The 18517-nt window shown below is 34.0% G+C and overlaps 1 long non-coding RNA gene across 1 annotated transcript in view; it reads right to left on the bottom strand.

The window, feature by feature from the left end:
* LOC116565532 overlaps positions 1 to 18517 on the bottom strand; it is a 235256-nt gene that overhangs the window by 153134 nt on the left and 63605 nt on the right. The window lies entirely within an intron of this gene.

Here is an 18517-nt window from a genome sequence, read left to right as displayed (position 1 = left end):
GGGTTTCACTTTGTCACCTGGGCTTTCTCAGCTCACTGCAGCCTTGACCTCCTGGGCTCAGCTGAGCTACCCAGACTCCTGAGTAGCTAGAAGTGTAGGCATGCAGCCTCATACTCTACTAATATTTGTATTTTGTGTAGCGGGGGGGGGGGTTGTCATGTTACCCAGGCTGGTATCAAACTCAAATGATCCACTCACCTTGTTCTCCCAAAGTGATGGAATTACAGGCATAAGCCATTGCCACTAACCTATAGCACTACTTTTGAAAGATATTTCAAAAGTAAGAATAGTCAGTGCTTTGTTCACAAAACATGTACAAATCTAAGGGACACAAGAATCACTGTCTACCAATATTCTGCAAGTTACTTTTATCAATAAGGTCTCCTTTTTTTCCCTTTATAGCTTGCTGCCTTTGTGTATGCATTCTTTCATCAGTCTTCAAATATTGGATTAAAATGTTTTACAAAGGAAAATGTATTGTTTACTTCCACTTATCTAATCTTCAACGTCATGAAATAGAAAGCATATTGATAAGGGAAAACAAGTTGATATAAAACAATAAATAACACTAGATAAAAGTTTCAAGGTATCCTTACCCACTGAGAAGTGGCTAGGGTATATAGCCAGATTAATTTACCAAAATTCTGTATATTTTTGTATATGATCAGTAATATTCTATACTTAAACTGGATACTTAGATTTTCTACTGACATGAGTTAGAAACCTCATTTTATATATACTTATTAATATTTAATAAAAATGATATGATTTCTATTTTAATTAAAAAAGACTTTTACAGTACTACCATCTAGAAAACTTTTTCTTTTAATGTAAAAAGTGAAGTGTATGGATTTAATTTACCTGCATACAATGAGATTAATTTTATTCTGGGGTCGCAATTTATACTCCCAACATTTAATTTGTTTTTTTTCAAATTGACACTAGTAATCATAAAAGGAAATAGTAAAAAAACCTGCTTATCTGGTAACCCTTTGGCGTATCTGTGGAGTTGCTGGTGTTGCCTGAAATCGGTGACTGTGAGGAATCCTACATAGGTCAAAGTGCTCCACAAATCATTACAAATTGTAAAACTGACACAAATAGTTTCCACTAACCAGAAGCAGAAGAATGTTACAAAGGGAATGGGATTCTGTTTTAGCAAAGCATGATTCTAATTGGATTACTATCATTGAGAAATAATCTATTTCTCTGTCTCTTAATTACAACATCTGTAAATTATGAAAATTAAACCTAACTATGTAGAACTAAAGCATTTCAAGATTTTATGATTGTGCCTCTAAGCTATAGAACAATGAGAATTAGAACCAATTTTTCAGAATTAATGATAGTATATTGAGGCTATTTTTAATTTTTTGCCAGCTTATCAACTTATCTTCACAAATCTTGTATCACAATCAAATTATATGAAAGTCAGTTACATTAAGTCTGCACTAAATTTATTAAAAAACACCAAAAACACATTATTTTCTTATTTTCTATTATGTCAATCCCCCTTCATGTTTATGTATGAGATTCCTCTTGTTTTCAGAAAACACTTTGCAGTTTCAGTACATCCTTAGGCATCCAAAGACTCTTGGGTTGAAAGAAACCATGATTGCTGGGCCCTTGGCATTTAAGAAATGAAAGAGATACCTTCTATATTGCTTTATGACAAGGTTTAGGAGACTTGTTGCAGTATATTCATAGTAAAATCATACCAAAAATAGCAAAATACTTGAAATCATTGGTAAGGCAGTTCGAAATTTTGTTAATGCAGATATTGCAAAAAATTTAAGATGAAACTGTTGAAAATATTCAAAACCTCTCTAGTCTTAATATCTGACTTTGGAACAAAGAGGCCAATAGAAATGAAATTATAGAATTATTTTGAACATTTTTTAGAATGTGTGCATATTAAAACACATCTTATCCGTCAAAATGTAAGTACTCAGTAATCAATAGCTATTATTCTTTTTTTACATTTCAAAAACTGCAGATATCAGCAGAAAATTAAGGTGGGACTGATGAGATCACAAATGCTTGTGCTTGTGTATGTGTGTGTGATTTCTGAGAAGAATAAAACTATTTTTGAAGACACTATTAAGAGGAATAAAATCACAAAAATAATTCTGTACTATGACTGATATGTCTTGGCTTCAGCAGCTTTTAATTAGAGCATATTCCACATACTTCAGATTTAATACTGAAAGCAAATATATATTCTAACACATTGATGGCAAAAGATATATTAGCTTTGTGTCCTACACTTGGTTGATTAGAATAGATTTGCTAATCTCTCACATTTTTATTTACCCAAACAAATGTTATTTAGGAAAATATCAGCATGTATAGATGATATCTAGGGGTAACTGCTGTTAAGTCCCTTTTTTTTTCTTTTTTTGAGATGAAATCATACTCTGTCACCCAGGCTGGATTGCAATGCCATGATCTTGGCTCATAGCAGCCTCCATCTTCTGGGTTCAAGCGATTCTCCTGCCTCAGCCTCCCGAGTAACAAAACAAATTTTAATAGCTTATTATCCATGGCCCAGGTTATCTCAATCACAGATTAATATTAAGGATAACTAGAGCTTGACATTGTTCATAATAATTCTGAAAATTTGCACTTGTCAGAATTTAATTCACATCAACATTCTATTAGTGCAAAGATAAACCTACTGAGAAGAAAAAATATTGCCAAACTATGACATTCTAAGATGACACTGCTTTCACCTGATCACAAAAGTTCCGTACTAGAAAGGCCCATAGGGTTTATGTAATCATCCAAACTATACATTTGGAAACAAAGAGAAAACAGGCAAATTATCAGTTTAAAGTTCTGTATTATGAGAACTAGGCCCAGAAAGAATTTTGAGACTGGTTTCTCATTCTCTTTAGCTGTATGGTCTTTGGCAAAATACCTGAACTTTTTAAGTGTTAATTACTTCATCAGTGAAATGAACACAATAGTCTTTTACTCAAAGCATATAGGAACTATTAATGAAGATAATGTATGTTAAGCATTTAGAACATTACCTAGGCATTGCAAACACTCAATAAATGCAAGTTTCTAAAACCCATGTGCACATACAACTTTATCGGATCTTCTTTAAATTATATGACACTCCTTATTCCTTGAGAAAAGACGAGGCACAGATTAGAGCACCATTTCTCAAACTTTAATGCTGATCTTTTTAAAAATGAAGATGCTAATCCATTTTTACTGTGGTGAAAACCTGGGTTACTCTATTTCTAATAAGTTAACTGGCAATGCTGAAACTTATAGTCCTAGGACCACACTTTTTAAGGAGCAAGGCATTCAAGTTTACTATGTTTTAAAATGTGCATTAATTACAGAGAGCCCTATACTTCACAGGCAAATGCCCTGGTATCCCGTAAAATGATCCACTGAAGGATGCTTAGAGATTATGGGAGGTGAAATGAGCTGTGGAAAGCAAAATTAGCCTTTTGCTTTCTTCTCAGTTCAGATTACTTCTTCTATGGATGCTGTGGGCATGATATTCCAAAATCTGCTCCCTATGGATGGATGGTAGTGTGTTATTTGGCAAGGATTTTTTACTACATTTCTCCCATGCTCTATAGAGATGCCAAAATAAAGAAAATAAAACCACTCTTAACTGACAAAGCCTAGCTTACATGTAGAAAATATTTTGGAATGTGTTTTAGACTTTCAAAGTCTTAACCTTTTTCACAAAAAAAAATTATTAAAAAAATTATATCTATTTCCAGGAGCTGTCAATTATTTCTTATCGACACAATCATTCTGTACAGAACAGTACAACACATTTTACAATATTTAAATTTAATTGTGCCTATTTACTTTGCATGTTAATAGATACAATTTTATTCCACATAGAAAAAACTATTTGAAATTACCTATTTCAGGGGAACATTTCTAACAACACTTGGTTCAAATGTTATTTTTTAGAAAATTCTTTCCTGTGGTGTTTGTATAATCAGACATCTAGGACCTTCGAGTCTGATGTAGCCTAAGGAGTTCAGCCTTCCTGTTCACCTCTCTACTCCAAACCAGCAGTAGAAACAAACACGGAGACCAAAGCATAAAGAATGTTGGGGTTTGGCTGCTTTCTAGCTTTTATCCACTGTGCTTAGAGCGTTTCTTACAACTTCGGAAGAAAAAGCAAACAAAAGCAAAAGAATAGAAAAACAGAGAAATATTCCATAAGCTTGCATTGTCAATCATAGAATTTAGAGTTGCTATGAACAGAGATTTAGTCTCCCCTGCCTCTGCATGGACCAGTCTCCACTGCAGTAACATGTAAGCTTTATGAGGGCAAAGGTATTGTTCTGCCCACTGATAAATTATTCATAGACAAGATAGTACCTAGAAATCAATATTTGTTGCATGAATAAATGTTAATTCAGGAACAACTAGAAAAACAAAACCCATATAAAGAAAGAAAAATGACAAATATGCAGACCATGAATAGACTTAGGTAAACTGTGACACGGTTTGAATAACCCTCATTCGAAAATATATTTTATAAACTCTAAGAACTAAAAGTGAATATTATTTAAAAGTGATTTTATTTCAGCACAATCATTTCCTATAAATAAATGTATCACAGGGAAGTCTATTAACATTTGTCATAAAAAATTAGACACATTTATTATTTAATTCGCATAATTGAAAGAAAATCTGAGCCTTTAAATGTAAAACCATAGAGCCCAATAGCTGAAATTTATTATAATAATTTTTTTATATTAATGTACATAATTCCATCATGACAAAAATTTGGATATGCCAAATGTTGCAATAAAAACATGAGAACTCTAAAAACACTGGGCTGTTATTTCCTAAAAAAATGCTTTCATTGAACTTTTTCTCAAAAGATATCCACTTTCCTATGCTTTGCTGTAGTATTGATTGATTGCATTGAAACATGCATACATTCTCCATAGGCATACTTGGTGTTAAACTGCAAAATTGACAGTAAGTAAAGACTGAAGTCCCTGACCCTAAAACGGAGAAATTTATTTTTTCAAAGCTGATTTAGGTCCAAAGTGTAGCTCCATTAGTACTGTGGTATAACCAACAGTGGTACATGACTAGACAGGATGCTTAACACAGATACAGAGATAGTTTGTAAGATTAATACTCTTAATCATTATCATGATCATCATTGTCCTGATCAGAACTGTGATGGTTATGAGTTGGTCATTTAGTTGTGACTGTGATCTTTCAATATAATTCCTAATGGAATAACTGTCCACCCTATAAGACACAAGAAGAAGCTGACCTTCACTGTCTTTTCTATCAGAGAATGCCTTTGATTCAAATACATTGCAGAGACATAATTGTAGGAGAATAATACAGGACTTCACAGTTTCCATGGCAAATTTCCTAGCCTTCCAGTCTTTTTTACCCTGCACACTGCCCTAACATAAAAATTCCTTATTTTTAATCCATAACTAGTGTTAATATTACACTTTCTTCTAAAAAATGGACCGTTTTGTAATATATTTGTAATTTTGACCTTGACGTCAGTGATTGCAAATGATGTATCTGTTCGGTTCAACATGCAGAATGAATATGGATGTAATAAAAAGGTGAAAAGTTGAACACATCAATGTTTTACCTTAAATATTTATGTCAATTTTCAAAATTTTAAATTCTTTCACCAGTCCTTATCTTTTCCATATCTTCTACTCAATTTGTTTCTTTGCTCCTTTTCTTTTTCTCTAAACTCAATGGCCAATTATTTATTGAATGCTACTGTTCCAATGATTTCCATTTCTTTAAATATAGCTCATCTGCTATTTATCACTCTTAAACTTCTCATCAACCTATTCTATTCCATACATACCTCTCTGGACAAATTCTCTCAAATTAATTTTAAACCAGCAACATAAGATAACATCAATACTAACATTCTACTACACTATACTCAGAAGTAAAAACAAAAATAAATAAACTACCTATTAGACATAGAGTAGAAAGATGGTTGCCAGAAGCTAGGAAGGGTAGTGGAGGGCTTGGGGTGGGAGAGTTGGGATGGTAAATAGTTACAAAAAAAATAGAAGGAATGAGTAAGACCTACTATTTGACACCACAAGAAAGGACTATAGTCATTAATGACTCACTTTGTACATTTTAAAATAGCTTAAAGAGTGTAATTGGAATGTTTGTGACACAAAGGATAAATATTTGAGGAGATGGATATCCCATTCTTCAAGGTATGATTATTTCACATGTCTATATCAAAGCATCTTATATACCCCATACATATCATACGTGCTATGTACACACAACAATTAAAAATATAAATAAACTACATGTTATATTTATTATCTCAAATAGGGATAATAATAAATCATAATTCCTCCCTTATAAATAAAGAAAATAGATTGAAGCGTCTTTGGAAAAACCCCAAATTTAACCACAACAGATAATAAGGTGCAAGCTGAATTTCAATACATTAAATTTCAAAACATTACAAAAATTAAAGGTTTCCATTTTACCCACTCTCTGATGATGATGATGATGATGATGATGATGATGATGATGATGTGTGTGTGTGTGTGTGTGTGTGTGTATAGTATACATATATACAGTTGTCTTGCTTAAAGACTGGGAAACATTCTGAGAAATATACCATTAGGTGAATTCATTGTTGTGCAAACATCATAGCACATATTTACACAGCCTAAATTATATAGCTTATTATACATCTAGGCTCTATGATGTGGCCTACTGATTCTGTGCTACAAACCTGTACAGCGTGTTACTGTACTGAATATTACAGGAAATTATATATAACGTTAAGTACTTATGTATCGAAACATATCTAATCATAGAAAAGTCACAATAAAGATACGCTAGAAGAGGCAAAAAAATGGTACACCTGTATAGAGGAGCTCCACTGCAATCTCACGGGACCACCATCATATGCGTAGTTGGCGGTTGATTAAAAGATTGTTATAGGGGGAATAACTGTATATGAAACCACTATCCTCTTTAGCAAACACTGTGCTCTATTCTACAAAACTTGGCCTCATGTATCTTCTAACACTATAGCACATATGCCTATTCCCTCAACACAGCATTGATTTAAATGTATTTAACATTCATAATTTTAAATAATATTAGACGTACTCTGCAATTTGCTTCAGTTTACTCAATATTATATGAAAGAGATTTATCCTAGTTGTTCACTCCATTTTATTGGTATAAAAACACATTATAGGCTTATGAAAAAATCTATTAAATAATTTTCCTGTTTATTGATATTTAGAGTATAACTGATGTAACTTTTAAAAAATGCTAGTTTTTTTAATAGACATTAAAGGGTAATAAAGGGACATTGGGAATAACTCTATTCTCTCAAATTTGAGAACATGTATGAAGTTCCTTAAAAGAAACAATCTGCCAACCTTGCACCAGCAGTGGACAATCTTAATAGGACTATGCCTACTAAAGAAATGGAGTCAGTAATTAATATCCTTCCAAAACAGAAAGCACCAGACCCAGATGAATGGACAGCAAATTCCATCAAATACTAAAAATATTAAACCAGTCCTCTACAATTTTTTCTAGAATATATAAATGGAGGGAATACTTCCTACCTCGTGTGATGAGGCCAATATTATCATAATACTAACACCAGAAAAAGACCATGAGAAAAGAAAACTATAGATCAATATCTCTAATGAATGCAGATGTAAATTACCCAGCAAAATATTAGCAAGTAGAATTCAGCAATGCACAAAAAGAATGATATACTACAACCAAGTGAGATTTATCTCAGGTGTGCCAGTTGGGCCCAATAATCAAAAATCAATTAATGCAATCCATTACATTAACTAGCTATAGAATAAAAATCATGTAATCATACCAAAAGATGTAGAAAAAGCATTTTACAAAATTCAGCACCAATTCATGATAAAAACTTTCAGTAAACTAGAAAGAGATTGTACTTTCACAACTTTGATAAGAAATGTCTACAAAAACCTACAGCTCATATTATACCTGATGTTAAGAAAGCAGAATATTTTCCACTAAGGTCAGGAATAAGACACCATGCTTTGCCTCATGCCTTACAGAAAATTCAATTCTAGATGGACTGGAAACGTGTAAAAACATAAAACCTTTAGAATAAAATATGAAAGACTGTTTCTATTACTTTATGTTAGAAAGGGTTTACCAAACGAGACTCCCAAAAAGCAGAGAGAATTATTTTTTTTTCATCTTTTCTTATTGACATTTAATAACAACTATACCAGATGCCAGTGCTACATTTAACTAGGTCCTTTAATTTCCCCTTTTTCAGAACAATAACTGCATAATTCAATCTCAATTACTCTGTCTTAAAGAAAAAAACTCCTGCAACTTACACCTTGTTTACTGGTAGTTTATTCAAACCTTTGTTGGTTATTTTTAGTCCATTTTTGTTTACTTTTTGAAAATATAATTTTTGTTTTTTAGTTTAAAAATTGTGGTAAATTATATCAACAGATTTAAGAAAATATTAATAATTCTTTCATTCCTGGATAAAAGTGCTTAGTCCCTTGTTTATTATCTTGCCAGAGGTCTAATGTACACATCATTTTACAAAATAACGTTGACCTTTATTTGTTTATTTTATTCCTCTTATTAATTACATGTCTTTTTTACTGTCTATTATGTTGTAGAGGGTGCCCATATTTTGCAAAGTAATAGTCATTTGCTGGATTTTACGACCTCATGCATGGCCAATTTTTATAAGTGTTCCATGGATATTTGAAAAGAACAAATGTCTGTTAATGATTAAGTACAATCAAATACAGACACACATAAAAATACAAATACATACGTTAATTCACAACATTAGTTTCTTAATGGTTTGATTTTTGTCTGAGCTATCCATCTGAGAGAACTGTGATAAACTTTCTTTTTCAAAGTCACAAACACATCAATTCTTCCCTAAATAACTCTCACCATTTAAGGAAACTTCAACAAGTCTAACAATCGTTTGTTATTTTTTCCTCTAGAACATAACAAGTTAATCATAACATTTTATATGGATAAATCAGGAAGATCAAAGTAATTGGAATTATTTGACTAAGGTTAAAGAAAAAAGACCAGTGAATTACTAGACTTTATGTGAAAATAAAAACAATTAGAAAAATATGTGAGAGAATAATTTGTGTATTTAGTGTAAGAAAATATAGCTTAGATAAGATATTGCTAAAACAAGCTATGAAAAATGATGTTAAATTTTACTTTATTCAATATAAACTTTCTATGATTCAAAAGACTATAAGAAGTGATGAATCAAGAAAATATTTTCAAGGCACATAGTTTTATAATAAAGTATTAAAAATTGCCAAATCTTTAAAAGGAAGAATAAAAAAAGTAATTGGAAAGAAAATGAATAGATAATTAATGGAAGAAAAATAACAATTGACAATACACAGAAAAATGTTCAACCCAACAACAAATAATAATGCAAACAAACAATGTTGGATATTATTTCCTACCCAAGAAACTGGCTTAAAAAAATCTTAGAAAAACCAGTTTCAATAAGAATGCAAAAATAGAGACATGAACTGGTAACAATGGCATACATTTGTACTACTACTTTAAACAGTAATTTTGCAATACCTGGTAAAGAAAAAAAAATGTTCATAACTTGAAGGTCTAAAATTGTACTTCTACATATATCCTGTACATAAGGAAAACACTTTTAATCATATGCAATGACATGTTCACAAGAATGTGTATTATACTATGATTTGTTAGAATAATATATCAGAAACAATATAAATGGATAAATTATGCTATTTGCCTATGATAGCCATATATTAGTGAAAGCATTGAACTAGAATCATATGAATTAATATATACATAGCCTAAAACAAAATATCAAGTGAAAGAAGAATTATACAGCAAGATATGTAGAATAAAATATAATTTATACTAAATTAGAAAACCTATAAAACTTTAGCTTTTGTGCTGGTGGTAATAAAACATACTAATATTAGATTAAAATATTATAAGAATTTTTATTACCAAATTTTTATTTATTTATTATTATTTTTTTTTGAGACGGAGTTTCACTCTTGCTACCCAGGCTGGAGTGCAATGGCGCAATCTCGGCTCACCACAACATCCGCCTCCTGGGTTCAGGCAATTCTCCTGCCTCAGCCTCCTGAGTAGCTGGGATTACAGGCACGTGCTACCGTGCCCAGCTGTTTTTTTGTATTTTTAGTAGAGACGGGGTTTCACCATGTTGACCAGGATGGTCTCGATCTCTTGACCTCCTGATCCACCTGCCTCGGCCTCCCAAAGTGCTGGGATTACAGGCGTGAGCCACCGCACCTGGCCCAAATTTTTATTTTTATTACCAAATTTATTGCGAAATTTTGTTAATGATTCCTCTTTGGTCATGAGGTAGATTAGCATGATAAATGCCTGCCTAGGCAAACTCTGTTTGGATTTTAAATTTTTTTTTTCTGTTTTTTGCTTTTAACAGAAAAAATTTAAACAGCATAGCAGCCATAAAAATGCACCTGTCCTCCTGCTGACTTAGCTGCTGCAATTTGAAATCCATCAATGTGTTTGTTCAGTGGTCACTCTTTCCACTGGCTCCTCTAGTCAATAACCAAGCTCAACAATGAAACTAAGGCAGACTTATTCTTTAGAGATGTGACACTTCACCTGGAGTTTTGACTCCAGAACTGCTGTGAAACTTGCCAACACTTCCCCGGAACCGCACTGCAGCATTGGCATTGCTGCCTTTTCTTTCTGCCTTCATTTTCTTTCAGAGTCAAGCTGTATCACAATCCTACGGCATTCTAACCTCCTCCAACTTGCTCCATATTTTCAGTCAACATTGTTTTCCCCAGTGAATCTCCTGCAGAGCTTATCCTATCTTTATATCTTTCTGAGAGAACCCAGAGAAACACAAGCAAATGTGGCAAACTGTTAAGATTCAATTAATCTCTGTGCTAATATACTGGTAAATAAGTATTTGATTAGGTGGTTTCATATTTTATTTGAGTTGTTGTAATATAGTAACTTAAATTTCTTTTTATAGTTTTCAATGTTTTCCAGGCTTTTTTCCTTGGGCATTCATTATTTTGCAATCTGGAAAAATGTGTATACCATATATGTACATATGTACATATGTTTGTGTATGTGCATGCATATAAATATATGTATGTTCATATATGTGTGTGTGTGTATATAAAATGTCATATCTTAAAATCAACCAAGATAAAAATCCAGCAGAACTATATTATAGCATTGCTTTGCTAAAATTTTACGATGTGACATAAAGAGTTAATATTTCTGTCCTAACTTTTAACACCCACCCATGTGTTCTTTTTATATATCCACTTTTCACATCTCTTCTCACATTTAGAAATTTGAGGGCAAATCACTTCTGTCTGCTGATGTTTAGGAAATAAAAAACTTCCCAGGGCCTGTCGGGGGTGGGAGTCTAGGGGAGGGATGGCATTAGGAGAAAGATGGTGGGCTGATAGGTGCAGCAAACCACCATGGCAAGTGCATACCTATGTAACAGACCCGCACATTCTGCACATGTATCCAAAACTTGAAGTAGAATTAAAAAAGAAAAAACCTTTCAAAGTAATCTATGTCTGCATACAGCTCTCTCACCATTATCATGAAAAGGAGTATGGAAATGTTGATACTTTTCTTCTATACAGACATAAACCTTCCCTATTGAAAAGTGTTTTTTAGGCAGGGTTTACTTTTTAGTTCATTTTAGCCACAATTTCCACATGTTTTCTTCTTTCAGCAGAAGACTTGATGATCAACCAGGATAGGTCATTATATCTTTCAAAGACAAATCTTCAGCCTTTACCCACTCCTGAAGCACAATGGACATGCATACACACCTTTCCAATTTTATCTCTAATTTGTTCCCAGCGGTTTTCTTCTATGCTGAACTACCTCTGTAAGAACTTTAGTACACATTTATTGCTGTCTCTTAAATATTTGCTTTTCCTCTCAGGCTACTTGGATGGTCCTTTTCAGTCTTCCATATCAATTTGAACTTATAAACAGTCTTCAAAATGTATTATTTTTATTTTTGAAAGTTTTCTCAATCATATTATATTTCTACTTTTTTAAAACAATTAGAAGACAAATAATGTACTAAACTTTATTAGCTGCTTAATATTCCTAAGTAGTAATGGTTTGAAAGGAGATATATATTTAAAGCATTTTTAAAATTTTATATAACGCACAGCTAAAATTCACAAATGCTTCAATGTTTGATTAATGAATCACAACACTATTACTCTGGAGACAGCCCAGAGAGAAACATTCGTCGGTCATTAAAAGTGCCACTCACTGCTATGGGAATGTAAATTAGCACAAGTCTTTTAAATAGCACCATGTCAATATGTATCAAAAATTTATTTAAAGTTGCTTTGTTCTTTTATCAGAGCAGTACAATTTCTAGAGATTTATTTTTAAATAGTAATGTGTCTGTGTCTGTAGGCAAATATTTTGCTATGTGGATGTTCTATGCAGCATTGTTTAGAGTTGTAAAATTTACAAAATTATAAGCTAGAACACAAGGATATATTAAGAAGAGTATAATCATACAGTAAAACAGTATGTATCATTAAAATAATATTTTATATAATATTTATTTATCACTTAATTTAAAGACAGGCTTGGGATTTTTTTTTCAATTATTGCCATTTATATCTACATGTATCTAATGTTTAGCTCACATTTATAAGTGAGAACATGCAGTATTTGGTGTTCTCTTTGTCTATTAATTTGCTTAAGATAATGAACTTGAGCTGCATCCATATTGTTGCAAAGAACACCATTTTTTTCATTTTATGGATGTATAGTATTCCATGGTGCATATATACATTTCTTTATCCAATACATCCTTGATGAGCAATGTGGGTTGATACCATGCCTTTGCTATTTTGAACAGTGCTATGAGGAATATGGAAGGGCAGATATCTTTTCGGTAGAATAATTTTTCTCTTCGATATATAATCGGTAATGATATTTCTCGGTTGAATGGTAGTTCAACTCAGTTTCTGAGACATCTCCAAACTGCTCTCCACTGTGGCTGGACTAATTTCCATCCCCACCAACTATGGATAAGTGTTTCCTTTTCTCTGCAACTACACCAACATTGTTATTTTTTGACATTTTAACAAAAGCCATTCTGACTGATATGAGTTGTTATTCTGTTGTGGTTATGATTTGCATTTCTCTGTTCACAAATTGAAAGAAGCAATATTGATAAAATGGCCATACTGACCAAAACAGTTTACAGAATCAATGCTATTCCTATCTGATATAGTTCAAATGCTTGTCCCCACCAATCTCATGTTGAAATGTGACCTCCAATGTTAGAGGTGAGTCCAGTGGGAAGCAGTTGGGTTACTGGGCAGATTCTTCATGAATGACTTCGTTCCCTCCCCATGTTAACGAGTGAATTCTTACTCTGTTAGTTCACAAAGGAGTTAGTTGTTTAAAGGAGCATGGCACTCCTCCTCTCTCTATTGCCCTGATTCTCACCACATGACATTGCTGTTCCCCCTTTGCCTTCCACCAGGACCATATGCTTACCATACATTTGCAGAACAATGAGCCCAATAAATCTCTTTTCTTTATAAATTACGCAGTCTGGGTATTCCTTGATAACACAAAATACACTAATACAGAAAACTGGTACCAACCAACCAGGGCATTTCTATAAAGGTACTTGAAAATGGGGAAGTGGCTTTCAGACTGGCAGAGGCTGGAGGGATTTGAAGGGCTCATAAGGAGACAGGAAGATGAGGGAAAGGTTGTAACTTAACAAAAAGTGATTTAATGGTTGTGACCAAAATGCTGATAGAAATGAAGACAGTGAAGGTCAGGCCTATGAAGTCTCAGATGATAATCAGGAAGTTATGGGGAACTGTAGCAAAGGTCACCCTTTTGCCCTAAGCAAAATGTTATGTCATAGCAAAGAACTTGGCTGCACTGTGCCCATGTGCTAGTCATTTGTGGAAGGTTAAACTTAAAAGTGATGACCTGAAGTATCTGGCAGAAGAAGTTTATATGCAAAAAACATTCAAGAAGTGGGATGGCTACTTTTAGCAGCCTATTATCAGAAGTGGGAGCAAAAAAGTGATGTGAAACTGGAACTTAAAAGGAAAATAGAGAATAAAAGTTTGGAAAATTTGCAGCTTGGCTATGTGGTAGAGAAGGAAAGAGCGTTTTCAAGAGAGGAATTCAAGAGGGATGAATAGTAATGACTTGGTAGAAAGATTTGCATGACAAAATGGGAGCTAAGTGCCAATAGCCAAGACAATAGCAAAAAGTCCTGGAAGACATTTGGTTTTCAGGACCAACCCTATCACCACAGGCCCAGAGGTCTACGATAAAAATGGTTTCAGAGGGCAGGCCCGGGGCACCATTGCCCTGTACCATCTTGAGAGGCTGCTTTTTACATCCTAGCCTCTCCAGTTCAGCTCCAGCTATAGCTCAAAGGGCCCCAGATATGACCTGGACTGCCACTGATGAGAGTGCAAGCCACTGTAAGCCTTGGTGGCTTCCATCTGCTGTGAAGCTTTGAGGAACACAGAATGCAAGAGAAAAAGAAGTTTGGCAGCATCCACCTAGATTTCAGAGTATGTATAGGAAAGCCTGAGTGTCCAGGCAGAAGCCTATGCCATGGGCAGAGTCTCTGCAGAAAGCCTCTGCTACAGCAACGTTGTGGGAAAATGTGAGGGTGGAGTCCCCAGATAGCCTCCCCACCAGGGTACTGCCTGGTTGGATCTGCGGGATTGGACCCACCAACCTTCAGACCTGAGAATGGTAAGGCCACTGGAAGCTTATACTCTTAGCATAGAAAAGCCACAGGCATTCAACTTCAACCCATGAGAGCAACCGTGGGGGCTGCACTCAACAAAGCCACAGGGGTGGAGCTGCCCAAGGTTTTGGGAGCTCACCCCTCATACCAGTGTGCCCAGGATGCAAGAAATGGAATCAAGAAAAATTATCTTGGAGCTTTAAGGTTTAATGACTACCCTGCTGGGTTTCAGACTTGTGTGGGGCCTATTATCATTTTCTTTTGGCCAATTTCTCCCTTTTGGAATGAAAGTATTTATCCAATACCTGTACCACCATTGTATCTTAGAAGAAAATAACTTATTTTTGTTCTTACAGGATCATAGGTGGAAAGAACTTGCCTTGAGTCTCAAACAAGACTTTGGACTTTGGACTTTGAGTTGATACTGGAACAAGTTAAGACTTTGGGGGGGCTACTGGGAGGACATAAATGTATTTTGCAATGTAAGTAGAACGTGAGATGGAGGAGTGGTCCAAGGAGGAATAATACAGCGTGGACATCTGTTTCCTCCAAATCTCATGTTGAAATGTGACCTCTTGTGATGGAGGTGGGCCTAGTAGGAGGTTTTTGGGTCATGAGAGTCAATTCCTCATGAATGGTTTGGTACCCTCCCCATGGCTGTGAATGAGTTCTCACTCCATTCACTCACATAAGAGCTGTTTGAACCTCCTGGTACCTCCTCCTATCTCTCTTGTTCTCTCTCTCTCCATGTGACTCGCTTGTTCATTCTTTGCCTTCTCCCATGATTGGGAGCTTCCACAGCTCCAGAAGTCTGCAGAACCATGAGCAAAATAAACCTCCTTTTTAAGAATTACCCAGTCTCAGGTATTTCTTTATAACAACACAAAACAGCCTAACACCAAAAAAAACTAATTTAATTCCCACCAACAGTGTACAAATGTTCTATCTTCTCCAAAGCCTTGCCAATATTTGATATCCTTTGACTTTTGAACAAAAGCTATTCTGACTGGTGTGAGATGGTATCTCATTGTGGTTTTGATTTGCATTTCACTACTCATGGATTGGAAGAATTAGTATAATTAAAAAGGTCATACTGTCCAAAGGAGTTTACAGACTCAATGCTATTCTTACCAAATTACTCATTGCATTTTCCACAGAATTAGCTAAAACTCTTCTAAAATTGTCATGGAACCAAAAGGTTCCCAAATAGCTATGGATATACAAAGCAAAAAGAACAAAGCTAGATGTATCGCATTACCCAACTTCAAATTACAGTACAAGCTGACAGTAAGCAAAACAGCATGGTACTATCACAAAATGAACATATAAACCAATGGAACAGAATGGTGACACAGAAATAAAGACAAACCTATATCCATGTGATCTTTGGCAGAGTTGATGAAATAAGCAATGAGAAAAAGATTCCCTATTCAATAAATGGTGCTGGAACAACTGGCTGTCCAGATGCAGAAGAATGAAACTAGACTCCTACATTTCACCAAACACAAAAATTAACTAAAAATGAATTAAAGACTTAAATGTAAGACCCCAAACTACAAAAATCATAGAAGAAAACTTAGAAAATACCCTTCTCGATATTGACCTTAAAAGAGAATATTTAAACACATACTTAAACCAGCTAGTTTTGATTAGAAAATATTAGGTTTCCTTACTTTTTTAATCAATAATTTAAAATACGTCGGAAGTTACTGGAAATTAGCATAGTTGAATTTTCTGTTTGCTCACCTATATTTTCTGTTTTATGTAAATACATAGACATACATAGAAAATCGACATTTAAAAATAGTTTTCAGGAATATTTATGTACATAGGAAACATTTATGACATAATTTTAAGTGAAAGTCTCAGATTTGTACCTAAATTTTAAACCAAACCTTTAATGCATTAAAATGTGAAGAAATATTCTTTCTGATTGAGAATTAATAGGAAACTTCTGTGTGTGTGTGTTTATGCACTCTTTAATTTTACTTTGTTAAATTTTTGTGATAAGCATTTATCTACTTACATATTTTAAAAATATTAAAGATTTAAAGCAAAATTCAATCCCTCTTTGGCTTATATTATAAGCTATTTTAAAAATAAATTTATGTTTAAAAGCAGGTGAGCTGCAGTCATTTTACACTACTTAAGCACACAGATTATAAGTACAACAATTATTTTCTTTACATAGTGTGATGTAAAGTGAACCTTCATAAAATAACACTGTGTATGTCACTTTTAGGCTATGTTAAGAAAAACAGAAAGTTCTTGATTATGAATATTTTAACAACCACTGAGAGATAATTTTTATATAGAATAAAAAAGTTTTGTGTTTGAGATCCTTTGGTGAGCAACAAATATATGATTTTCTCTATTTTATAATCTTGATTTATAACTCTGAATGGAGGGTTGTGCAAATGTTCAAATCATTCCTCACTTCCAACTCTTTATACCTGTGTTCCTTTCTTTTCTTAGGCTGGTCTTTACTGAGGACCATTTAATGTTGCTGAAGTCTGAAGAAACCTATTGTCAAATAATAAACTTTTTTCTTATGGAATGTAAATATAATGCATTGTGCTTAATTAGTTTGTTGGAAGAAATGGCCTAGCTACTTTATTTTCTTCCACGTATTAGTGACCTGCTAAAGATAACACTGGTGTCCTTGAGATTTGACTTAACATGCTAGGAGCAATACAGAGCCAGTTTGTTTGTTCTAAGAAGCACACCAAGCAAGTTTGCTTTTGTGACAAAGCTCGTATGCAAATGCAAGGATGGAAGGCTTGTTCTGTCTGTTTCTACAGTACCTTGTAAGTACAAATTACTCCCAAATACCAAAGACATCAGTAACACCCAAGGTAGGGTTTCTTAATTTCAACATTATTGACTGCGGGGACCAGATAACCCTTAACTTTGGGAGTAGAAGTGCTGCTGTCTTGTACAAGGCAGAACACTTAGCAGTATCTTAGCCTTAGCGCCTATTCCCTAGATGCCAAAGGCAGCCTCCAGTTGTGACAAACAAAATAAGGTCTCCAGACATTGCCATATGTTTCCTGGAGACAAAATAGCCTCCAGGTGAGAACTGCTGATCTAACGCACATTATAAAATATTAATAACAACTATTTCATAGTAGAAAGATAAATGCGCCTGAATTTGAATCTTGATTCTGCTATAATAGTTACTGAAGCACACAGTCTTTGAGTCTCAGTGTCCCTACCGGTAATATTTGAATAATATTATTCATATGTATAGCACGACCTACAATCCATCTGTGAGCTTAGTGCCTCCCAGGGCGAATACTTTCATTCTTCAGGAAGAGGTCATTTCAAGAGAGATGTGAGAAGCAAGAGTGATGTGTGTGCTGTCTCCTCCTGCTGCACACATCTAAAGCTCCCTGGTGAGGACTGACACACCAGTGTTAAGGAGTGTTTGTCTTAAAAGATTCTTAAGGGAGTTTTTCTCCTTTAAACCACTGAAATTTTTATAGTTTATTCCATGTTTAAGATTTTCTTCAGTTCAATTAAAGCTAAAATTATATGAAAACAACACTGCAGCTACCTAAATTAGCTGAGAAGTAGGCAGAAAAAAATACATTTCACTCAACTCTATGGCAAAGAGTTGAGGTTGGTCCTACTAGACATGGGATTCCAATTTGTAACCATGATCACCCTTCTGAATATGGTAATACTTTCATT

The sequence above is a fragment of the Sapajus apella genome, unplaced genomic scaffold, assembly GCF_009761245.1.
Source record: "Sapajus apella isolate SASKATOON/1434 unplaced genomic scaffold, GSC_monkey_1.0 scaffold40, whole genome shotgun sequence".
NCBI lineage: Eukaryota > Metazoa > Chordata > Mammalia > Primates > Cebidae > Sapajus > Sapajus apella.
Note: the sequence above shows the minus strand (reverse complement) of the source record. Positions and strands in the feature narration are given on the sequence as shown.